General features: G+C 42.1%; 1 long non-coding RNA gene across 1 annotated transcript in view; it reads right to left on the bottom strand.

The window, feature by feature from the left end:
* LOC144791676 (uncharacterized) overlaps positions 1 to 26,281 on the bottom strand; it is a 169,455-nt gene that overhangs the window by 2,052 nt on the left and 141,122 nt on the right. The window contains exon 3 of the long non-coding RNA XR_013602450.1: positions 17,175 to 17,249. This is a non-coding gene — a long non-coding RNA (uncharacterized LOC144791676). The remainder of the gene's footprint in view (positions 1 to 17,174; positions 17,250 to 26,281) is intronic.

Here is a 26,281-nt window from a genome sequence, read left to right as displayed (position 1 = left end):
TCGGTTGACAATCTGTAGTCAATGGAACTGGTGTTGGTAGTCCAAGGCTGCATAGTGGGAAAGAGCAGTGCATCTTGTAACTTACAAGCGGTGCCTCCAAAGCACAGTGCAGGCAGGTGCATCGATCATCCTCTTCAACCTCTTCTCGAAACCTCTAGCTAGAGCATTAAACTCCACGAACATTTTCCTTCACATGTATGCCGATGACATACAACTCTACCTGAGAATTTCATCCCTGGAAAATATTATCTCGCTCAATACTATCATTTATTTATTATTTTTGGTTTTGTATAGCGCCTGATTCAATTCCCGAAGGGATATCTCTGCGCTTGTGCTTCTACTGGTAGTCTCTGACAGAGTATTGTGGTTGGTTGATTATGGCTGTGGTATGAGGAGGCTATGCCTATGGCATGGTGTAAAGGTAGGTTTTTAGATTTTTTCTAAAGGATTCAAGGCTTGTGATTTGTTTCAGACCTGGTGGTAGGGAGTTCCAGAGGGCAGGGCCCTTATAGGAGAGGGGCCGTCCTCCCTGTCTGGCTCTTCTGAACTTTGGAACCAGGAGTAGGTGATGGCTGCTGGATCGTAGCGTGCGTCCAGGAGTGTATGGAATGAATTTTTCCTTTAGATATCTGGGACCGGAGCCAAACAGGCATGTATGGTGACACATATCTTGAATTTTATGCGTTGCTTTACTGGTAGCCAGTGAAGTTGGTGAAGAAGGGGGCGGGAGGGGGTTCTGGGAGGGGCATTGAGGATTAACCTTGCTGCAGTGTTTTGCACTATTTGCAATTTCTTCAGTTGTTCCTAATTAGCTGATATATAGAGGCCATTGCAGTAATCCATCCTGCTTATTATTAGGGTCTGAACAAGCGTTTTTCTGTGGTTGTCTGGTAGAAATGGGAAAACACGTCGGAGCAGCCCAACCACACGGAAACATGCCCCTGTGACTTGGGTAGTGTGTTCCTTAAGTAGGAGAGCCTGATCCAGACGGATGCAAAGATTTTTAACTATTTGTTTCGGGGTAGGGACAGGTCCCAGCTCTAAGGGCCACCAGTCAGGGGACCACGTTAGAGTTGCCCCTCCAAACAAAATAACCTCAGTTTTGGACACGTTGCATTGTAGGTAGTTTTGTGACATCCAGTGTGCCTCTGCTCTCATACCGTCCGCAAATGATTTTTGGACTGCAGGTGTGAGAGTGTGGAAAGGAAATAAAAGCTGTGTGTCATCAGCGTATGACACCAGGGTCATAACATCTACTCAAAATTGGTTAACCAAGAATCATCTTCTACTCAACTCCGCCAAAACAGAGTTCCTGCTCATCTCCCCTCTGAAATACATCCCCAAACTAGATCTCTGGCTGACTCACTTCACTGCCTTCAACAGCACTCCGATTATCATAGATTCAGCCAAATCGCTCGGAATCACTATGGACAATAACCTGAATATGAACAATCACTCAGCAATGTTTGTAAAGGGACAGACTGCTTGATAAGGACTCTTAGAAATATCAAACCTTTCCTGTCACAAAATTACTTCAATCAGGTGGTACAAGCGCTTGTCCTGCCAAGGTTAGACTATGGCAGTGCTACTCTCCGCAGCCTTCCCAAATACGCCTTGACGCCACTAAGGGCCTCACTGAACTCTGCGGCAAGACTAGTTACTGGCCCCAAACGAAAAAAGCACATTTCACCAGTCCTTACATCTTTAAACTGGCTACCCTATGAAGCACAAATTCAGCTGAAGATTGCAGTTCTAGCATACAAAGCCCTTCACTTCCATACTCCCAGGTACTTGGCTCAACAACTTGAACTATCTTGTGGGTGAAGAGCATCAAAAAGTACCTCTACTTGAAACCTTGCATCCTAAGCAAAAAGAGAACTGTCTCCGAGCTTTCTTAGGTGCTGCCCCAAAGATTTGGAACTCTCTACCACCGGAAGTATGCAAACTCACTTTGACGACGTCATTCAAACTGGAAACCAAAAGATTCCTAATGAGCAAATTCTTACCCTAGTGGGTTAGATTCACAGGATCGTGTGACTTTTGTTATTATTACAATGGTTCCTTCATTTGATACAGATCTTCTACTATGCATATTACTGCCGCCCCCTCATGGCCCGCTTACTCCTGTTTATTATATGATCCCTGTTTTTTTTTTACTATGCATATTATTGGCCCCCTCATGGCCCGCTTACTTCTGTTTACTGTATGATCCCCGTCTTTTACTAATTTGTTGTTGTCATAACACTCTTGGTCTCTCTTGTAAAGCGCTCAGATATCCTTCGGGATCTACTTTGCACTATATAAAACTTTATAAATAAATAAATAACATAAATCAATGTTAGCTTTTAGCATCATAATTTTTGAGATCAGGGCGGCATCAGTGACGGTGTTGCGTTGTCGTCAGGGATACCAGGGCAGTAGTGTGAAGTGAGGCGGAGAGGAGTGCGGTGCAAGCAGCAGCTCAGTGGCGGCATTGAACTGCATTGTCCGAAAGACAAGGGTTGGGTGAGAAGTGCAGTGGTGCCCTCTGCTGTGCCCTCAGGTCACGTAGCTTGCAGCTTCATCGTTGACGGCGTCAGGTTATCTTTTTCCTCTGTGGCAGCTGAAACATCCAGTTCCAGAAGCCAGTACCCAGAAGATGTGCAAGTCTTTGATTTCCCAGAGATGCAAACTCTACATCGAGCCCTTGGAGACACTTAGAATCCAGATAGAACAGTCCAATCCTTTCCCTGCCCAAGACAGAAGCAGCAGCTGCAGGCCAATCCAGCAAAGCACACAGCAAAATGGCAGTTTCTCCTCACAGTTCTTCCAGGTCTTCCTCTTGGCAGGTCCAGCAATAATCTAAAGTTCTGTGGGTCAGGGCCCCAATATTTATACCACCTTTTCTTTTGAAGTTGGCACAAACAAAGTTCCTCTGGCACACATAAACCAGTTCAGCCTGGCTCAGCCTAGGCTCACCTCAGGAGGTGGAGACAGCATTGTGAGAGGCAGCCACAGTCCATTCAGGTGTAAGCAACACCTCATCCTACTGTAAATGCAGCCAGGTCTATTCAGCATGGCTATGGGTAACCCAGGAAAAAACAGGACACACCTCAATCCTCACCCCCTTGTGTCCGTCTGGTGTGAATGCATATCCCCGGTCCTGTCACTCTTAACCCAGGTGGTGAATAAACAAATGGCAGAGGCACACCTGATTATTAAGCAAGAAAATGCACATTTTCTAAAAGTGGCATTTTCAAACGCACAATATAAAAATCATCTTTACTAAAATATTTATCTTTAAATACAGTAAGCCTAAACTCCATTTCTCTATCCTGTCTCAATGGCAAGTTATGCTTGTAGTGAAAAATGAAATACACTGTATTTCACTATCAGGAAATGTAAAACACACCAGTACATATCCTACCTTTCACATACACTTCACCCTGCCCAGAGGGGTTCCTTAGGCCTCCCTGAGGGGTGCATTACATCTAAGGGAAGGTTATGGTATGGCAAGTGCACTTGCCAGGTCGACAAGGCAGTAGAAATGCGCACAGACAAGGCAGTGGCATTTCTCAAACATTTGATTTACAGGCCCTGGGCACACACAGAGCACTGTACTAGAGACATAGTAGTAAATCAAATAATTCAATAATGGAAACACCAATCTATAAACACAATATACATGGAAAGCACTGAATAGCAGTGGTAAAGTGCCCAAAGTGCTAAAACCAACAAAAAGAGGAGGGCAAAAATCAAACAGTCTGCGGCTGAACCCGCTGACAAAGCCAAGTCCAACAGTGTCCTTTTTACTAAGCTGCACTAGCACTATCTCCTCCAGAAGCTTTTCCACTCACAGGTTGCTACACTGTCGCAGGGGCTGCCACAGGGCTCCTTGCTGAGCCCTACCCTTTTTAACCTTTACATGCGCCCCCTGGCTGATATCATCAAGTATTATGGTTTTGATATCATATCATACGATGATGATACTCAGCTGATTGTCACCATATCACAGAATTATGCTACTGGGACCACATGTCAGAGGTAGTTCAAGTGCCTGAAACTAAATTCAGGTAAGTCTGAGGCCCTGATCCTTGGCAGGCAGCCCTCAATCTGATCTCCTAACTGGTGACCGGCATTATTTGGGTTCTTTTCCACTGCCAAAGCCAAGGGTTAGACATCTAGGCATTTGGTTTGATGAAAACTCACCCTTGACAGTGAAAACACAACCTTAGCAGGAAGGTACTTTTGGATCCTGAAAATTCTCAAAAACACCATTATCCCTCTATCTGTACCTGCCCAGAAGAAAGTGACCCACGCTTTAGATATCTCTCAGCTAGATTACTGCAACATCTTATATGTGGGAGTATGAGGCTCAAATGTGTCCAGAACGCTGCAGCCCAGCTTTTGTTAAACCTTCTGAAATGCGCATGCATGGGCTTGGCACTTCACATACTCCAATGGCTACCCAAGACAAAAACACCATGCTTTCAAAGCCCTCTGTTTCTGTTACAGAATCTTTAGGAAGACAAGTGTGGCTTATTTGCAACCATTTATTATACTCTATTCTTATCTGACAAGTCTCAGGTCTTCTTATGCCTTGTTAGCGCAGGTCCCGAGAGAGAAGAAAGTTTGCACTGGTGGAAGCTCTTTTAGATTCTTTGCATCCAAGTTATGAAACTCTCTTCTGCTTGAGTTGAAACTATCTAAAACAGAGTTTCTGTTCCAGAAACATTTAAAAACCTGGCTCTTCAGATAGGTTGTTTCCCTTTCCTTGGGTTTTGCAACCACTTTGGGAGTTCTACCTATTAGCGCAGTCGGAGTAGCTGAGTGCTTGAAAGTTTCTTTTATTCATTAACTTTGAGTAAACCTCTAGACAGCAATATGGGGGCCGTAATGTGGTAGCTGTAATGATTTTCTCCACACCGCCCTTCATGATGATGTGATTATCTGCTGGTTTTACACCCCCCAAGGACTATGATTATGAGGAATTGAACCATTGTTACTTTACTTACCAACACAGGCATTTCGAGCCAAACAGGAGACTGTGTGGGCTGTGGCACATCTATTACTCACAGGAAGATGATTTTTGTGGAGTGTGGTGTAGCAACTCCAATGCAGGTTTGACGCGATGCCTCCCAAGACCGCAAGGGGTAGGAAACGCCATAGTAAAGACTCAGACGCTGCGGGCAATCTCAGCCACTCAGCCTGCTTCTGGGAACTATGGGAGAAAAAATGACTGCCAAAGCTATGTCTCTGTAGCCCAGGATAGTACAGAAACACAGAACAAGCCTGAAAAATGCTTTGCCAATGTTTTTGGCCAAATCCCCTTCTTATGGCGACCGGCACAAAAAGAATATGACCGTTTGGGTGGAAAGCAAAAAGGAAGCTACTGATCTGAAGGCTGTGGATTTCCCTGAAGCTCTTTCTGGAGACATTTCAGCATGTACGGAATAGGGGCCTAAAGGGTATACTGAACTGCTGGTTACACTTCCCACTCCCTTGACTGTTGAGAGAGGGCTACCTTTAAGTAACATTAGTCTTAATAATAGTTCAGAGGTGGGGACTGGCCTTAATAAGGGAAATTATCAAAGATTCTGACGACAATGGGAAATTAGCACAATCTCCTGCACAGACTCAAGCACCAGAGGGAGCTGGATTATTGATTAAATCTGGGGATACTGTTTTCTCTCTCTCAGATCCCTCCAACAGATCAGAGGAAGAGGAGCTGGAACTGAGTGATTACTCTTTTAAGAAAAGCTCCATAGGAAGTATAATAAGTGATGAGAGCTACCTGGGGGGAGAGAAACATTCATATAAGATCTCAGAAACATCAGGGAAGCAGTCTGGCACAGTAAGGAAAAAGAAAGCTAAGATAATGGCAAAAAAAAAAAGTCAAATTCAGAAGTCAGTTGGACAAGACCTACTGTGGAATTATTTGGCTACTCTGTCTTTGGGGGGGAAGCCACTGGTGAAGCTCCCACAGAAGACATAATTTTGGGGATGATAGATCGAAGTATCATGTCCCATCATGAGGAGTTTAAAATTGAGAGCCGATGAGTACTAAGTGCCTGCCATAAATTGCAGGGGAATGTTAGGCAAATATCTAAATCATACTCTAAATTTGTTAATAGAATGGGAGAGGTTGAAACTAGAACATCCAAACTTAAAGATGACGCCTCAGCTCAGAAAAAAACAATTAGGATGATGAAAGTTTATGAAAAAGATACCCAATGGAAACTTGAAGAATCTTAAAATAGAATAAGGAGACAGAACTGAAGGGTTTTGGGTATTCCAGAAAGGGAAGAAGGGTCAGATATTCAGAAATATGTGATTGAGGTATGTAAAGCGGCTTTCCCAGAATTGGTGCAGTGGAACTGGGAAAATGAAATTCAAAGAGCGCATAGGTTCCCATTTAAATTAAAACCCCAAGCAGGGCAAACACAGGTTAAACTAAGGGCTATCTTGGTTTTCTTAGGCAATTTTTTGGCATGGCAGGCTCTCCATGATTTTGCTTGGCCAAATTGGAAACAATCAGCAAAAGGGCAGGAGTTTTTTGTCAGGCCAGATTACTGCCATGTAACTGTAGAAAATAAATTGCGCCTGAGCCAATTTATACCGCAGTATAAATTGACATTATATGGAGACTTCAAAATTAATTTAGATATGGGTTACAAATATTTTAATGAACAGGTGTATGTACTGTGGAAGCCAAGGGTTTACAGGCCTTGAAAGCGTGGTGGAAGATTACGACTTTGTAGATGTATGGGATGAGTGCAGGGCACCTGATCCGGCCTTTACCTTTTATTCTCATTCACATATTAGGATAGCCCGAAATTGCTAGAAAAATACATTATATGTAGAAAACAATTTTTAGAGGTCACTAGAGGAACAGCTTCTAAGAGGGTGGTTTGGAACACCTTGAAGGTGGGAATTAGGGGGAAACTTTCAGTTTTAATTTACACCTTCAAACAGTGAAAAAGAGGAAATACAAGATATGTAGATTGGCAGAATATGATGAGGAATTGACACAGAACCTCAGGAATGGCCAGGACTTTCATAAAGCCCAGCAGGAAATAGCCAGAAGGAAATCTAAAATGAATAGATATTTTAGCAAACAAATGGCACTCAAATATCATACTTAAAACTAGACTGCTACGAGTATGTGAAGGCAACTGGCAGGTTACTGGCCAAATATATCCGATCAAAGCAGGGCAGAGGAACTATAAAAGCCATCAAGTATCCTCAAGGAAAAATCATAGAAATGCTGGTAGACGTTATTAAAGTTTTTAAAGATCTGTGGCTAAATTCAATGCGAAAGAGGTCGGATCCTCACCAGTAGAAATCGGAAATTCCCATAGCCAATTAGGAGGTTGTTGAAAGTGAAGAAGATCAAATGGCACAGCACAGTAATTTTCAGATGCCATAATGTTGATGGCCTCAGGAAAAGTTTCTGGGCCTGATACTCCCCTTTGGAATGAATTTAGATATTTTTCTCTGAGCTATGGGAAGATATTCAGCTAACGTTCAAAGAGGCACATCAGGGATTTATCCCTCGCTCATGAAAAGATGCACATTTTTTTATTTTTTTTAAATAGATAAGCCACCCCTGTTACTTGGTTCCTATAGACTTATATTGCTGCTAAATTGTGATGGCAAGGTATATGCAAAAGTGCCGGTGAATAGGTTGGGCAAGGTCATAGCTCCTCTGTTTTAATGCAAACAGTATGGATTTACCCCTGGGAGGGGGACCGTAGACCATGTACGGAGAGTACACTTTTGGACTTAGCAGCAGCCCAAAAGACACCACTTGGACTCATATTATTGGACGCTGAGAAAGCGTATGACTGACTGAAGTGGGAATATCTATGGTTAGTTCTAGAAGGGTCGAGTTTTGCAAGTGGATGTATGCAGGCCATTAAGGGATTATATAAAAAACACTACTGCCAGGATGCAGATAAATGGTCTTCAATCAGAAACTATATCCATCTCTAGGAGAACAAGGAAAGGTTGCCCTGGTTCCCAATTATTATTTGCACTTCATATCAACTCATTTTTGATCCAATTGGAGAAGAACAGGATTAGTAAACCAATAATTCGTGATAAAGTGGATTACACTGATGATGTGGCAGTGACCAATATAGAGATAACAACTGCTCTAATGGAAATAGAAAATTAGCTGAACAGTTTGGCCATCAGTCAGGATAGAAACTAAAGAGTGCCAAAACACAGATAGTCTGCACAAAGCAAGCTCATATAGGTGATCAGTGGGTGGTCACAAGTGCAAGTTATTTGGCTATAGAAATCACGGCAGCTATGGACCATAAGCTTGGGAGTACTTTGGGCCCAATGACAGTTACATTGGATCGTATTAATCATTTGCACCTCTGATTAATAGGGCGATGTAATGTATTGAAGATAAACCTTCTTCCCACGTTATTATATTTATTCCTTTTTCAAAAAAAAATATTTTTATTGGTATTTTTCCCCCTTTTTTGTACAGGGCACAGTAAGTCATGAAAAAAAAAAGTGAAATCAAAAATGCACAAGGACATCCACATTTAGAGACGAACAGAAATAAATCCATGTTGGAATCTTCATCTTAACTACATATATGTACATACGAAGATAAATAAAGTCAAATCCCACATAGAGTTCGTACATATACTCTCCAGGAAGACATTACAATGTACACAAATTTTCCTAAAATAACAGAAAATTAAGCACTCATACAGTGGTCTAGAAGGTTTAACTAATCAGTGGAAGCTTGCCTTTCTCTCCAGTTGTGCATAGGCTCCCATATGTGCAATCCTAATGTTCTTCCCCTTTTACCCTTCCTAGCGTATATTCCCTTCTCGAGATTTAAACAGAGAGCAGTCTGGCCAACCACTGATGAAAGGTGGGTGGTAATCGATCAAGCCACGCCGAAGCAATACATATTCTTAAGACTGCCATAGCCAAGAATATAAAATGGCCTGATTGAACCTGCGTGCCTTCACCATTTACCCCAAGCAGAATTCTTGCTGGGGTTAAAGTTGTTTCTACACCCAATGATCTCTTCAAAAATAATTCTATTGCACCATGCAGTGTCTGCAAATGGGGGCATGTTGCAAAAATATGTACCATATCAGCGTCTGAGCTGTCACAGCTCGGGCGGTTAATTCCATCTGTTCCTACCCATTGTGCAATCCTGGCAGGCGTATGATATAATGAATACATTGTTTTGTAATACTGAGCCTTAATGGCCGCTGAACAGAGAGTTTTTCGACCTAGGTCTAGTGACATGCGAAAAGATTCCTGCTCTATCCCTAACTTGTCTACCCATTTGCGTTTGTACTTCTCGAGGTCCTCCTCTTTGCTATCGATCAGCTTAGCATAAAAACTTTTAATCTTCCAACCAGCTCTGCATTGGATTATTTCCATAATTGGTTTCTTCCCAAACCCAGCCGGACCCCCTTTTTTTGTAACTAAAAAACTCCTAACCTGTAAGTACTTAAAAAAATGTCTTGCTTCAAGACCATATAACGACGGAATATCAGAAAACTGGTGCACTCCCTCGGCCCCCATGAAATCCCCCACCTTTGTTATCCCTCTCCGTCCCCACTCAACGAACACTGTGTCTGCAAATATTTCTAGCGGGAGTGTGGGATTCTCGAATAACCTGGTGTATATATTAACCCTCCCTAGCCCAAATTTTTTCATGAATGCTAGCCAAATTCTATGCGCCGCAGTTACTCCTTTAAACGTTGTTCTCTTAAAGTAACTAGGGTCAGTGTATTTCAGAAAGGCATTCTCTACCTCCTCCCCGAGGACCAGTGTATATATAGCTAAAGATCCTATTGTGTCCTCTGTTTCCGCCTCTGCTCCTCCTATTAATTCAGTCATGTACTGCAGAGCTGCTGCCCAGTAGTATAATTTCAAGTCGGGTAAAGCCCACCCGACTCTTTGCCTTGGAAGTGACATATACCTCAAAGCCCTTCTGGTCTTGCCGTGTGCCCAAACAAATCTGTTTATCATTTGTTCTAATAGAGTGAACCATTTTGCCTCAAACATAAGCGGAATTGCCCTAAAAAGGAAGAGGAACTTTGGCAGAAGAATCATTTTAACTATATTAGTACGCCCTACGATAGACAAATGAAAGTTATGAAGTCTATCCAAATCCTTCCTGGCTTTATTAATTGGGCCAATATTTGCCTCTACCAGACTATCCAGGTCTGCTGAGATCCTTACCCCCAGGTACACTCCGGACTGCACCACCCTAATATCCGAGCAAGCTGCTTTCTGGTTCTTGATAATCTGGGTCTTTGACCTGTTCAATGCATATCCTGAAACCTTGCCAAAATACACAGCTTCCAGCTCCACCTCTGTAATGGCCTCTGTGGGTGCTGGGGTGATGACTGCCACGTCAACGGCATAAGCTAGAATCTTACAGTGTCCTCTATGTGTCTCTACCGGGGGATTCTATCATTCACCTCCATTCTGCGGATTAAGGGGTCTATATACATGGCAAAAAGAAGCACGGACACCTCTGCTTTGTGCCTTGTTTGATTTGGAGCGGCAGCGTATAACCAGCAGTATAACCAGCATTCACACGGATTCTAGCTGTGGGCGCTATGTAAAGTGCTTGTAATGCTCTGATAAAATCCTTGCTGAAACCAGATCTTCTCAGGACTGACCAGAGGTATTCCCAGGAGACCCGATCAAATGCTTTCTCAGCATCTAATAACATAACTGCCATCTGGTCTCCTGGTACCTCCTTGGCGTCAAACAGAGTAATTACTTTACGGTTATGGTGCGTGGTACCCCTTCCCAGGATAAATCTGTGCTGATTTATGCTAACCAATGCACCAATTACCCTTGAAAACCTGTTTGCTAAAGCTTTAGAAAATATATTCACATCAGAGTTCATGAGTGGCACAAGAGGATGACCAGGGCTACATCTTGAGTATCCATCCCACTTGTGTAGCTGAGGCTGTAGAAGGAGAAGCTTATTACCAGCCTTGACTTACTTGGAAGCAGGGGCATCAGTGGAGTGGATACCATAAGAGCTCCAAAATAGGAGGTCACCTCATTACAGACATTCCATGTGCTAATGTGCATGCATAGGGTAGGATGAAAGTAAGAATAATGTCTTCTGACATGGTAGACTCGATTGGTAAAGAGGAGTATTAGATGGCTGCATGTGGCAATAATTTCCACAGGATGCTTCATCATTTGACACACACAAAGGTTGCCATCCACAAGGATACCAGCCAATGGGGATGGCGATAGAAAGGTACATGATGAGACGAATGGACGTGCCAGGCATGGACTGATACTACCATCCAGAATACCTGTGCAAGAGCCAGGGCGGCCCTGGAGGGTGAGCCTGCCTAGCATGTTAGAGGGTGACCTTGCTAGAAGGGGGCAAAGAAAAGTAATTTTCGAACTAACATACAAGTTCCAGAATTAAATCTGGCACTGAGACATACTTATGAGTATAACAATACATTCACCCAAATCCACATTGTCCTGCTGAATAGCTCAAATAATGCACTGCTTGTAAACGTAGCACCCAAGACATAACTAATGGTCAGGGACTAAGAAGATTAAATTTGCACGGTAGTTATTAGCTTCTGTATCTACATCTGCAAATATTTAATCTAAAGGGCTTTACCAAAGCCCATGAAACTGTCAGCACTGACATTTCAGTACATGTCTGCCTCGAGACCCTGAGGGACCAGTGACATTTCAATTCAGTGATAACAAAGTAGTTTGTCTCCGGTGACTCATTAGTGATTCATTAGTATCTAGGAGTAGCCAACATAGGTGTCACGGTACAACCTCTGCTCCTTCTGATGACTTGTCCCCTGAGTCCACTAGAAGACATTTAAACCGTCTTACCCGGTCCCTGCAACTGTCATCAACTTCACAATCAGGAAAGGAAAGGCTTAGTGAAAATGTGCAGGTAAGTGTCTTGTACCTACTACAATGGCGTCCTCCTAGTGACTGTTGTTGCTTTGTTGCCTTGAATAGCTGTGTTGATTTTAAAGTAACAACTCTTAACATGCTTGGTCTATTTCCCTTCGCATTTGCAGTGGAAATTTCCCATACATGATTTTGCATGTCCTAGGTCAATATGAAGAGGTGACAGAACCCATGGTGTCCCATCTGCCGTTTCGTTTGGGAGTTTGATGACAGTTTCGGAATTCCTGCAATAGTTTGTTCTGAGCTAGAAAGCCAGAGAGCCATCTTTATCCCCATGACTGTTTATTGGGTCTTGATGACAGCGACTTGATGAGATTATAGAAAAGCCCAGGCTGCGCCTTATTCATAGGTGAACGTCTTATACTGACCACTCTTAAGATCACATGCAGACGTTTTGATAGTAAAGTAAAGACATTGATTCATCAATTATGCAATCAAAGAAAGGTTCATCGCCCTACACGAAAAAGGAATGTTAGGCAGTGCAGTGCATGTGAGAAGGGGTCCTTGTTATGAGGAAAATGTCATTGTCAAATAAACTCACGGGGCCAGGCTAAGAAACCTGCAACACAGGGAGTGCTGCATAGTAGCCTTTGACCCAAAGCGAAGACATTATCACATACAAGACTGCGATGTGTGCTCAGTTCTGAAGATTTTTATTCAGTGCTGAAAGAAAACCCGGATGTTTTCAACAGACAACGTATGAAACTTTCTGAAATAAAGTTTAGATAAAGGTTCTGTAACTTTCTGAAAGTGAGGTTAAAAAAAGGTTTCAGAAATTCTGAAGGATGTTTCAGTAGTATGTTGTACATATTTTAAATCCCTCTCGTCTATTTAAATAGATGTTTTTTGTTTAAAATGCTGTGAACGGGACTTTATAAAAGATCTCCAATACATGGCTGTTCCCGCATTAAGGCTCCTGTGACCTTCTGACAAGGTGCGGTTGCTGAAGATTTCCTGTAGTGCTTTTAGCAGGGCTGCTGCAGACCTGTACCTGACACGTGCTCAGTCGATCTGAGCAGCCACACGATACACGCTGGATTTCTCATTTAACTTACTGTCTGGCTTTCAACATCCCCTGTATGAAGGAATACTCTAGCAAAATGAGTTACACCAACTTACTTCACCCAGTCTTTTGCTCTTGATCACACAGTTTTTGGACCTTTACTGTGGGTGAGTCGCAGTGCTCGAGCCTCACTCTCAGTAATTTCATAGTAATTGGGCTAGGCATGTTTACGACTAGGGTCCTTCTTTCAAGTTAAGGCCTCTGCAGTTTACCTTGGGCAAGGGGCAGAGGACTTGTTTCATGTGTGTACACGGATTTGCGGACTGAGCTTCTTAAACTAGCATTGTGCCCAGCCTGGTAATTGTGCACAGGTAGCCTATCACTGAAGAGACTCTGCCAGGGATAAATGGGGCAGGCCCTATATTATAGAGCTGAAGTGTGCAACAAAGTAAAGTAATGGATGGAATGCTTGAATTCATCTCAGCCACTAATGATTACCTGGGCTGCAACTAGCCATATGCAAATCAGTCTTCACTCTTCTCCAATAGGATCAGTCCATTGAGAACTGCCAGTTCAGGTCCTCCCTGAATCAGAACACAAGAAACCCAAAAGCAGTTTGCCATTATTAGGGTTCATCAGTCATGCATAGCTTGGACATACCCATCCCACGTATGATGTTCCATGGATGTATACAAAAAAGTGCAAGCTGGAATGCTTGCATTAATCTCAGCCATTGGTAATTACTGGTGATTGTGTTTCAGTCCATCCTTATTTTGTACACAATGCCACCTCCATTGGAACCCAGTCATATGCAAATTAGTCTTGACCTGGCTCCAGTAGGAGAAGTCCAATCTGAACTGCCAAATCAGGTCCTCACTGACCTAGAACACAAGTAGCATGAAGGAAACTCAATGAGGATTAGACCAAATGAATATTGCAGACTAAACACCCCAGCTTACATATTTTCTCCTTTGGAAATCCTAATAGTTTCCATACCTTTTTCCACTGTTTTCTGAAGGAGCAATCACTAAAATAGAACACACAGTTTAAACATTATCAAATATAAAATACTTTATAGTGAGTCAATGATGAGAGTTTGTGAGTAATGTAAAGGGTTCTATTTTATAAGTTAAGATAGCGGTTTCTCTGAGTCTTTATTCATCAGTCAAATATCAATCAAGTAAGAGAAAAATATAATTTGTGCAGATCATATTACAGTAAACATACAGTGCGTTCCATTTAGGAAATAATCCCTATTCTAAGAATTAGGGCAAAACTGATGTCAGTCAGAACCCATGAAGATTTACAAAATGACGGCAAGATTGAGATTAGCATGAAGCTAATTATTCAATAATTAATCATTGCTGTGTTTTCCCATAATGAGAACGTTAAGTCTAGAGCAAATAAGCCTTGGTTAAGACAATTAGTCAAAACAGAAAGCTTGGGGGTTTAATAGATGTCACATGGACATAAAGCTTGTCATATTGCACAGCAGCTCTGCCTCCCACTCTCCAGCTGAATATGTTCTCCGTCTAACGGTATCTCTGTTCTCCCCTGCTCTTGTCTTCATAAAAGTCTGCACTGCATCTCCTCTCCTCAAAGGCAGTTTTCCCACTAGCCAGTTGTCTCCCATCCAGTTCAAGTTCTGAATCTCCTAATCTAGGAACATGCTTATAAATCTGTACATGTTGCATAAAGTATGACATGTTTCTTCATTTCTTTCAATAAATATCCAGCATTCACCAATTGCACTTCTTGAATGTTATTTAAAATCATCTCATTACCTAACCTTCTGATAGAGAACTTGTTATTCTAACTAAACACTTTTTATTAGCTGTTTGAGGAACATATTATTTACTCAGGAAAAACATTATAAACATATTGTGGCAATGCTTTTTAAAATATGTATGCTGTTTGTCACTCTACAGCAAACAAATAAAATTTTAAGTCAGTTCATGAATAGAGCTCTGTTTAAGATAACATTCTACCAGCAACTAACACAATATCAAGAAGAGCTCTGAGGTCACATTCTGAGCTTCTCTATTTCACAACACATTTCTACTGTTTAGGCAAGGTCAAATGAAGCTTCTTCCTAGCAAGCTGCAAGATTAATCCTAACTTTAAGACTTTTGGTATTCACATTTCTGCGGACAGGATATGTGTAACCTTTGTGATGGAGTAACCCATCCGTCAAGATCTAAATCAGGCCCTTATTCACTTTATGGAAGTTGAAAAACTATTGTGGGATGAGGCAAGTGGCTAAGCCAATGAGAGATTCAGGAGACCAGATACTCCTTTGGCGAAGAACCCCTGAACAGGAGTTGGTGCTGCACGAATGAAGGAGTAGCCACAAAGTTATGCCAATCGGCTATGCACTTTGGATGGATAAACAACCAGGTTAGACCTGGTCTTCCCTCCATTCTCAGAGCAGTTTTTAGCCAAACATTTTCCCAAGTTTTGGACTTTGGCTATTTGGGCACCTTTAACATGTCTGGAGGGGTACCATTTGGGTGGTTCGGACTCACTCAGGTTGGGTCCAGGTGCAGGTTGAAGATAGTGGGAGCCTGTTATGTCCTTGCGGCTCTGAACAGGATGCCATAAAACAATTCCTGGTGTCACTCTCATAGTCCTGGGTTCAGGTGGAGATTCAGGGCTCAAGCTGCTGGGCAGGCCTCTGAGGGGTCAAGGCAGGCTGAAGGTAGCAAAGCAGTCTTTCAAGGTGCAGCAAAGCAGTCTTGTGGAGTAGGCAGTCCTCTGAGAGTCCTTCCATCGGTCCAGAAAGAGAACTGAAGAGTGGGTCTGAGGGCCCTATTTTTATAACTGTTGCCTTCTTTGACGTTATAAGTTTCTCCTTGAAATGCATGGAATTTCCTGTGTACCCTCCACTGGCTCCATGCTGGCTGCAGTAAAAATGTAGTATCACTACATTGTGTGAAGGCAGAACATAGCTATGCAGTTGCAAGTGGGGCTGACCCCAACTCCTCCCCCTAATCCTGCCAGCAGATGGCCCATTCGGGCACATCAAATCTCCCTATTGTGTAGCTGTCTGCAAAAAATGTAAAAAGTCCTTACTGTCAACTACAAACAGTCATGTGAACAAGGGAAGGCTGCAGGCACCAAATGGCGGAGGACAGGAACATTTCCACTTTCAAATTAAAATTCCGACTTTACCATTAAAGAGGATTTTTAATTACAGTTTCATACCAAACATGAAATGGTTATCTGCCCCAATCAAAAGCTAGACACATATTAAATGTAATAAGGCAACCCAATGTTATCCTATATGACATGTAGACCTCACAATACTGCAAAACGATTTTAGGAGTTTTTCACTACAAGGACATGTCAAACTGAAATGAAATTACAGTGCACGCTGCCCTATTGGCTACCTAGGGTAGGGTTGATGCATATGGAATGAAAGGGGAGTTTAAGCTTTGGCAAAGGATTATACTGCTAAGTCAAATTGGCAGTTTAAAACTGCATTTAGACTGCAAAGGCAGAGGTGGGACAGGTTTTACCTCTTTTACTGCTAGTTCTTTTCCCCTGCTGTGCTAATCCTTTGTTGGGCTATTTGGGGTAGTTCTCACTTAGGCCTCCATACCTTTTTTTCCACATGAGACATCCATGCCAATTTGCTTCCTTTTTCCAACATCCCTGGGATTCTAAAGATAACTAGGGTTTTTGGATTCTCCCGGAGGGGACCAAGAAATAGAGCAACATGTTTTTTTAGGAAAAATTTGGATAAAAGTGCTGCAAATGGCATCAAAGAAGGCTTTGTGGTGCCAAAATGACCATCTTCTCAGCTTTCAGGAACAGGCAGACTTTTGTCAAAAAACACATTTTTCAACACAGTTCTTGCATTTTACTGTGACATAGGCGATTTTTATTATTTTATGTGCTTTCGACCTCATTCCAGGTTGTGGTAGAAATGGATGTGAAACCAATGGTGGAACCCGGAAATCTATACATTTCTGAAAAGTAGATCTATTTCTTAATTCAGCAAGGGATCATTTGTGTAGATATTTCAAAGTTTTCCTATAGAAAGTAACAGATTAGGCGCCTGGACACCTCAGGGCAGCTGTAGCGCTCAATAAAACCCCTTTTCATTTCATTTCATTTCAAATAAATAAAATATTGAGATTGAGTTAAAAGAAAACAGCCATTTGTGACAACGTTTTCATGTATAATTTTTTCAAACTATGGCAGACTTTCAAAAGCAATATACCGTTACGCCTGCTGGATCCTTCTGGTTGTGGGGATATATAGGGCTTGTAGGTTAATCAAGAACCTCCAGGTTTTCCTATAGAAAGTAAAAGTTGAAATTAAAAAATATTGATATTGAGTCGAAAAAAAACAGCCATTGGTGTCTATGTTTTCATCTATAACTTCTTCTAACTATGACAGACTTTAAAAAGCAATATATCATTAGGTCTGATGGACCCTTCTGGTTGTGATGATATATAGGGCTTGTAGTTTCACCAAGGACCCGAGGTACCCTGAGCCAATCCCAGAGCTGCACCTTGCAATGGTTTTTCATTGTGTACAGGTTATACAACAATTCATTTGGAAACATATCGAGAGGTAAAATAGGTATCAAGGAAACCAATGCATTTCCAAAATGAGCACAAGATATGGAGTTTAGAAGCAGTGGGTACCCATATTAGCATGTGAATTAGAGGGCATTTTTCGAAATAACTTCTTTTGTACACACTGCCTTGCATTTGGAAGGCGTAAATGCAGAGAAAGACAATTGGTAATAACACTAGTTCTACTATTCTGGTTTTCCCTTAGTCTCCAAATAAAAATGGTACCTCACGTTTGTGAGTAGGCATTATGCCCGCAACAGGAAATGGCTCAAAATGCTACATGGACATGTCATATTTTTCCACTGAAAACTTACACTTTTTCTTCAATGTGCCTACCTGTGGATTTTGGACCCTAGCTAAGGGGGAACCTAAGAATTCTAGCAATTCATTACATTTTTGGAATCTAGACACCCTGAGGCATCCCGTATGTGTGACTCTTGTGGCTCTCACCAAATTATGTTACCCAGAATCCCCTGCAAACCTCACAATTCATCAAAAAAACACATTTTACTCTTATGTCTGTGATGGAAATCTGAGGAGTACCACATACTTCCTTCCACCCAGCATTCCACCAAGTCTGTTAATAAAAATGGTACCTCATTTGTGTGGGTAGGCCTAGGGACCGCAAGAGGAAATGCCCCAAAACTCAACATACGCACATCACCCTTTTTATGTCGAGCTCTGATCGATCTGTTATATCTCTTCTATGGAGTTTGGCAAACACATCCATTGCTACTGGATACTCCCTGTGGCATTCAGAAATGCTGGCTTCTTATTGGTGTATTTTTGTAAGAGTCCCTCCTTTGTATGTTTAGTTCTCTTTTTGGCGATTTTACTCAGAGCATTTTCGTTGGCCATCACACAGTACCAGTACCGGATGGCCTCTCTGTCCTCCTTCCATCTGGCTCTTGCAGGCCAGGTGCTTTTTTTGTTGCACTTTTATATAGCCTAAATTAGACCCGAACGTATTGGAGAGCTTTACATGAGCACCAGTTCCGTTACACGAGGACACATTCATTTTTGGGTATGAAAGAGGAGAGTAAGTGATTTGCCCAGAATCACCGATGTTGAGCCGACGCTGAGGTACCCCAGCTCCAAAGCTGGCAGTTTTGGACGTAAGGCCACATCATCTCTCCTCACCCTCTTTTCAGCAACAGAAACAAAAGCGCTCTTTCACGCTGATTATTTTCTTTAGGCTTGTTAGGTAAGCGTCTTAACAGACTCCGTCTGCAACATATTCTTAAATATTTTATAGCAAGCTCTCTTTATCTCCAAGGAAAACCAAAGCACCCATGCACTGATTCAAGTTCGTTCACATTTAGTTCCCGGTGTTTCTTAGAAGGCATAGGTCATCATTTAGTTTTCACGCTTTGGTACTTATGAGAACTTACTGCATGCAGAACATCTGTGCATCTTTCCGAGGCATATTCATGGAATCCTCGATAACTTAGAACAGCTTCCCGTTCTCTGCGCTACGCACGCTGAGTTAAAGACGAGGATGTGCCATGAAGTGAAGAGAAGTTATTAAACATGAATGACTTGTGTATAGTGATATTTGTGCAATTAGTGTCTGACTGACACAAAAGCTGCATTAATGAATCGTTGGTGGGGAGGCTACAGGTTCAAGTCTCTTAGGGGCATATTATCAAGGGGGTTTATCTCCGCTTTTTTGGCTTTAAAAGCCAAGAAAGCGGAGATAAAATTATCTCCCTATTACCTAGCTGTCGCTAACACCAGTTAGCGACAGCTAGTAGGAGATAGCGACCATCTTGGGCCCCACTTCGCATGTCAGTGATATTTATCACTAATGACATGCAAAGTGGGCTTGCCAAGATGTTAGCGACTGGAAACAGTCGCTAACATCGCTATCTCCTATTACCAACTTTTGGAGATATTCGCGCTAAGCGCGAATATCTCCAAAAGCTAACACCTGCCCTGAGCAGTTCTTAGCCATGTTATCCAATGGGAGGTGGATAACATGGCTAAGAGCATTAGCTCGGTAATGCATGAATATCGCTGACTTTTCAGCGCTATTCATGCATTGCGGCTGATTTTTATCGCATTTGCGATAAACCTTGGTAATAACAAGGTTTATCTGCGATAAAAATCGCCGCAGCTCAGCGGTAAATTTTGTCTCTAACCAAGCAATAGCGATAATTATCGCTATTGCTTGGTAATATGCCCCTAAGTGTTATTTATTTATATAGTTTTATATAGCGTGAACAAGATCCCGAAGGATATCAGAACGCTTTAAAAGAGGGTGGAAGGAAGGTCATAAACCCAACATCGACATCAAGTACGAATACACAACATGAATAATCGCATGATTCACAGACAAATGACACAAAGGATTGTAATAGTTAATTTCCTTGGATGGAACTATCCAGTCTTTCTCTTTTTCTTGACTGCAGAGAGAAATCACCTGTAGGCTGTAGCTGAGTTAATAATTTAGTTGTGGCTTAATAATTCATATTTGCAGCATACATGCTACCTCTTTTTTGCATTGTATAATTATTTTTTTGCTATAGAGTGGGACACAAAGTAAAGCATAATGCATAGAGTTTAGATCTTGTGCTCTGCTATTGTGGCATTCGCTGTTGTATGTGAGGTAATTAAAGGGCTCCTGTCTGGCAAGGACCTATTTGAAGCCAGCTCCTTGCAGTGACAGAAATTATAGATGCTACTGTCTTACTAGACTGGAGTAAATCAGTTTTAAAGTGGCACACCTTGTCTTTTCTGCCTTACTACAAAGATGTATTCCATCACACCCATCTCATCTGTAAGGAAATGTAAATGCAGGGTTATCAGAAAGTTTGAGAAATGTGCAAAGTAAAATAATTTGGTAAGCAAAATAACTTTTTTCATTTGCCATTGGAAATTAAACGTAATTCCTTTACGGTTAGAAAATGAAAATATGTGAAATGGTCAATATCTTAAACACCAAACATATCTTCTAATTAAAAAACTTAGCCTGTTAATGTTGATGCATGTAGAACGCATTGTAACTATGATCACCAGATCGCCCTCATGGAAGCACAATGGTTTAAGTATGCGCTTTGAATCATTAATTGTACTCTGGGATCAGCCGCCATCGGTAGTGGGTGTACCTGCGGGGCGGTGACGTGGGCGGGGGAGGGGCAGGGTGTGGGTAAGTAATCTATGGATTACGGAGCTTTACAGGTAAGTAAACATATAAATGAATAAAACGAATTTGTTGCGCACACTACATCACATTTGGGGATGCAGTGCATGCAACAAAATTAGTTTTATTTATTTATATGTTTACTTACCTTTAAAGCTCCGTAATCCATACATTACTACCCCCCACCCTGCCCCTTCCCCTCCCCACGTCACCACGCTGCAGGTACTCCCACTACCGACCGCAGCTGTATGGGATTTTTTAGGCTTTGCTTCAATTGACTTAACTCATCTAATAACATTCGTTTGTGAAAGCTCCTATCTGGGTACATGGAGTGATCCAGAATCCCTATGGGTTACTATTAAAGAGATACTGATACTGGATAGCAGTGCTGCTTGAACCCACTTATACCAGGTACACCAGTGATTGAATGGGCATGGTGAGGTTTGTTGCTTCCAGGTGATCATTTCAGAGAGTGTGAGGCATGGATGGGCATTGAGACCGAAGCACTCCATTTCCCTGTAGAAGGACTTCTACCAGTGACAATTTAAATGATGAATGGGTGTTCTCTGCCTTGGAAACCATTTTCCATCAGCCCCGCACCAATGTTGAATACATTAGCTGTCCATTCATGTTTCCATCCTTCGTATCGCTTTTTGTGTTCAAACCTACCATCTATGAGTGCCTGTATGTGGGCCTTTATCAGTGCTTTATGTGAGCAGATGTGTACAATTCTGTGTCGTGTCTATGGATGTTGTGTTGCCACGCTTTTTTGTTCTCTCTGTGCATAGGTACATCTATGCCTGTTGATAAGTGTGCAACAATTCCTCTATACTGGGTGCATGGGTGCCAGATGTGTGTCTGATTATGCGTGGAACTACATTTAATGTTTGTGGGAGTAAGTACCTATTTGTCATGCATGGAGGTGTTCTTGATTATCTGTTGGCTTCTATGTATGGTTGAGCACCTGCATGTTTGTCTCTGCACATGGATACTTGAATGCTGAATGTCTGTGTGTCCAGGTGCTTGTCTGACTGTGTTTGTTGGCCTGTATGCAGAGGTGTCTCCAGGCATGTTCATCTGCATGTGTTTATAAGTTGCCTGTAGATGTGTTATCACCACCAACCCCCTCTCCATTTGCTCAACTGTCAATCCATATCTGCTTTATTATTGTGTTTGTGAATAGACGCGTAATGTATGTTGCAATATGTCTTTGTATGTGTGTTTTTAGGTCATGCCTGAGCAGGGCATGCACTGCTCTGCGAAGCATGCTGTATTCAGGTAGGGACTTGATGCTCCACCCACTTTCTGCTCATATTTTTTATTGGCTTGTGTCATTGTCCACTGTAAACTGTGGCTGCTCATTGGTCAACAGGCTTGGTAGTCCCTACTTAGTCCCACCTTGTCCTATTTTGTAACCTCCTGAGGCAACATCCCCCGTTACATGTGTTGTTACTCAGTGGGCTTTGAAGCAGCAGCCTCCGAACACTATTTTCTTAAATTGCTTTGTAATGCCTGCAACTGCAGGCAGGACATGCTCTCTCCTGATGCTTTATTTTTTATTTTTGTAGCACGGGCGCAGGATTTGCAATGCATTAGCTCTCGCATTTGCGAGAGTTTAAGCTATTGGCATTGTAAATGACAATGCCTTTCATTTATCTGTTTTAAAAGCAACACATAGATAAAATGCATTGTTATTTACAATTGGGAAAACAAATTTGCGGAGGGTCAAGAGGAGAAATAGTTTTATGACCTGTCAACTCATGCCCCTTACAACAACATGAAAAACACAGAAAGAGAAGACCAGGTCAAAGGTGGTGTACTGACTTGAATAGTGAGCGGGAATCACACGGGTACAAGTGTGAAAAAGAGTATTGAGTCTAGCTGGGCTGAAAAAATCCCATCAGACCACCCTTATGGCGGCATATCATCATATGGGGATTGGTAGTCGCTCCAGCCTCCGCCTAAACCTTCAAGTGGCGGTGCCTAAGTGGAGAGCGGCAACTTTAGCCACAGTAGTGCTCAAAGAAAAATGTAGAAAAAAGTGCAGTGCTGTGGAGAAAGTGCTTGTTAAAATTGGCTACCTAGATTGAAGGAATTACTTGCAGGAATTCATCTAGGTGTCAAAATTAAAAACACGCCTGGTAGTGGGTAAATAAGACTACATTATGGCGCTGTGCAAAGTGGTCGACTAGTTTCAGCTAGAAGGAGGATTGCTCCAGCTTTCATCAGGACCTTGAAAAAAATAATAAGCTACTGCAACACAGTGTAGGGGGTGTATACACATGTAAAAGAGAATACGTTGTATCAATATCATGTAATATACTCAAGAGAGTCATGTCTCCCCTTCAAAACTTGCAACCCCAGTGTCCACTGATAACTGGAAAAAATCTTCTTCCTGTCAAAAAACAAGAAATAAAAATACAATGTATTCATTTGCACACATGAATCCATATAACACCACAAACACCACCAAGACAGAAAACACCTGCAAGAACAATTTGCGTTCTGCACAAAAATTAAGCATGCTGTGGGGCCTGTATCTGTGGCTGGTGGAACCTAATGACATTCTCTATGGTATGGAGGTTGCATGCCAGAATTTTGCCTTGGAAGTGTGCCCATTACCGACCAATGTGAGGGTTATGGTGTGGCTGGTAGAATGACTGCTTAAGATGCAGTGGACATTCACTGGAAAGTCTGACACACCACAAAGCCTATTTTTGAGGAATACTTTTAAGCCTGAGTCCCCAGCTAGACATTAGGGGTTGCATTGGCTGGATGAGGATATATCCTTCTCTTCAGCTAGTTTTTGCTTTTGCTGAATGCCACTATGGTGTGGACCTGTGTGTGCCATAGTTTGTGGGAAAGGACTGTGGTTTCACCTGTATGTCAGTGAACATTGGGTGTGTTTGTGGGTCAACTTTTGGACTCATCATAGGCTGGTGAGGCTTGACTGGGGAAAGGGGGGTAGACGGCTCTCTGCTAAATGCTGCATACAATTGTATTTGTGATGGAATACTGCAGTACATATCTAAGGGAACCTTGCCTGATGCCTATGTCAGCCTAAGTGTTGAAGTTACAGTGTGATCTGGCTTTGTGATATGCTCTGGTGCCGTCCTTGGCCTTTTCACTGTTCCTATTCTACTTCTGTGCCACAGTGGACAAACTAGACTCAAGACAATGAAAGCTTTCATTTCATCCCGGAAACTCCACTCATGCAGCTGATAGGAATCAGGGTCCCTAAATGGGATGACTCAGGACCCTTTGCCTTTTTTAGAAGATCACAACATTAAAAGTATTCTGCAGGATATGAGGCACAGTCTTAAACGATTGGTGGGAAAAGTTACTGTAGCAAGGTGGATATCTGACTATGGTTACCCCCAACGTTTTGCCTAGTGTTTTGCTGGTTTTCGACTTAGTTGGCCTGGGATCCTGCTATTCAGGACCCCAGGCTTCCTGCTCTCTCTGTTAAAATGGACACCATGTACCTTAGGTGCATCTACCAATTGGTACTGGGCCACCTTATCAGTCCCTGTACAGTATACCTTAGGTATCCAGGGCATAGGTGTACCCAGGGCCTACCAGGGGCTGAAGCATGTATTATACCACCCCTGGCTGGCCATCTAAACAGACACAACTGGCTGCACGACAGCTGGGGCAAGATGGTGTAATCACCCTTTGCTTTAGATATAGTTACCTATATCTAAACCTAAAATGGACACATATATTCCTATCAGTCACTCCTATGGAAGGCCTTATCAATCCCGAAACTGGAAGAAAATAGGGGGGTTTGGCCCATGGGACAGGGGGCGGGTAGGGCCTAAATATCAAGGAAAAAAAGATTTACCCACACCTCCTATTGTTTGGATCAAATTTATGATCACAATCGAAAGATAAACAAAAAGTTACTATGCTTATCTTGGCAATGATTTTTGCCCATTAATCTTTTTATTTTTTAGAAAAAAGTACTTTTTTTTGTCCGAGATGAACGCACTATCAACTACACAAACATCACACATGAATCAGAAAATGCACAAAAAAATTAATTATATGACTCAAGACACCTATGTACAATACATTTTACATATACAGTGAAAAACCCAAATACATTTGTGAGCCTTATTCTAAAACATTCGGTGTGTCAAAAACAATTAATATACACATGGACTAAATGTCAGAAAACAATATCAAGAGAACAATAAATGTCTTGTTTCTCAGACTGAAACTATGGATGTAATCAAGCAATTTTGTGACACATTCTACGCCAGAGATCAACTAATTCAAATACTCTGCGCATTCAAAAATTGTTACAGAGGATTAAATCACACATTGCCGACGCGTTTCGAGTTATGGCTGTATGGATTGCCAAACTCTCCTCAGGGCTGAATTAATCTGTAGGAACTGTTTCTGACAACAAAAAACAAAAAATGAAAAATCTTATTAGTATTTAGCTTCCCTAAAACCCTTCAGCTCAACTTTTAAAAGACAAGAATGGAAAGGGTAACTATGTACCTGGGACTGAAGCCATTAGTTCATATCTGTACAGACATTTGTACGCAGTGGCTGCCGTTCTGCAAAAAGATACCAGGAAAATTCAATGTGTCATCAGGTCAGCGTTGGATGTGACAGACAATTGGACAAAGGGCGCAAAGTTACCTTTACGTGCGGCAGGTCCCCCGCTTGCTTTGGATTGAAGGTGCTACTGGATCGTTAATCCTAAAAGGACGAGTGATCACAGAGTTATTGTGAAACTCTGTGGGCATTTATAATATTTTGAAAGTCTCTTAGGGAGCACACCAACTACTTACTCGGCTTGCAGCCCATGTTTGCAATTCGATGGCCGGGTATGCTGTGATGCACGCAATCAATGTTGTCTTCTGCAGCGTTAGCTGGAAGAAAGCAACAAAGCCTATGTTTTAGCTTTACGGTGCAGTGATGTTGGACGCGCTTTCAGTAGCGGCATAGCTCGCGGAGACTCACCCAACTAATCTTTGCAACTGTTCGCGTATTCCAGTGAAACCGCTCCGTGTGCAACTCCGCTTTAGACAAGTGGAGCAACCAAGCTTGATTGTGCGAATGCTGGTCGGGTCCTCGGGACACGTGATGGTCACATGTACCAATGAACATACAGGTGCATTAGACACCTCCCTTGGTGCATTCTGGTAGTTGTATTCACATTAATTAACGCGAGCATTTCAGATGAAGGAAATGCAATGTGGTGCTTGGGGACCGATAAATACGTGTAAGTTCATGTTCAGGGGCATAAAATTATGTTAAGGGGCACAAAATTATGTCCTGCTCAACTCACTCATACAGTTTAACCCGTTATTAATACTGTCAAATTTCATTATGAGATACGCTTCCTTGCGTAACAGTGCACTGTCAATGTTGGGAGATTTGTGTTTCGGATCTATCCCTGTCAGAATTGTCCAATTGAAATCATTTTCAGTGTGGTTAGCGGACACAAAATGGTCGACCATTGGTGCAGTCGATACTTTTCGCTTGATACGTGATCTGTGCTGTGTAATTCTTGTGTTGATTTGTTGGCAAGTCTTGCCAATGTATATCTTTTTACACTTGCAAACCACTGCGTACACAACGTTTCTT

This window comes from Lissotriton helveticus, chromosome 1_1, assembly GCF_964261635.1.
Source record: "Lissotriton helveticus chromosome 1_1, aLisHel1.1, whole genome shotgun sequence".
NCBI classification, from domain to species: domain Eukaryota; kingdom Metazoa; phylum Chordata; class Amphibia; order Caudata; family Salamandridae; genus Lissotriton; species Lissotriton helveticus.
This window is presented reverse-complemented; position numbering and strand designations above follow the sequence as displayed.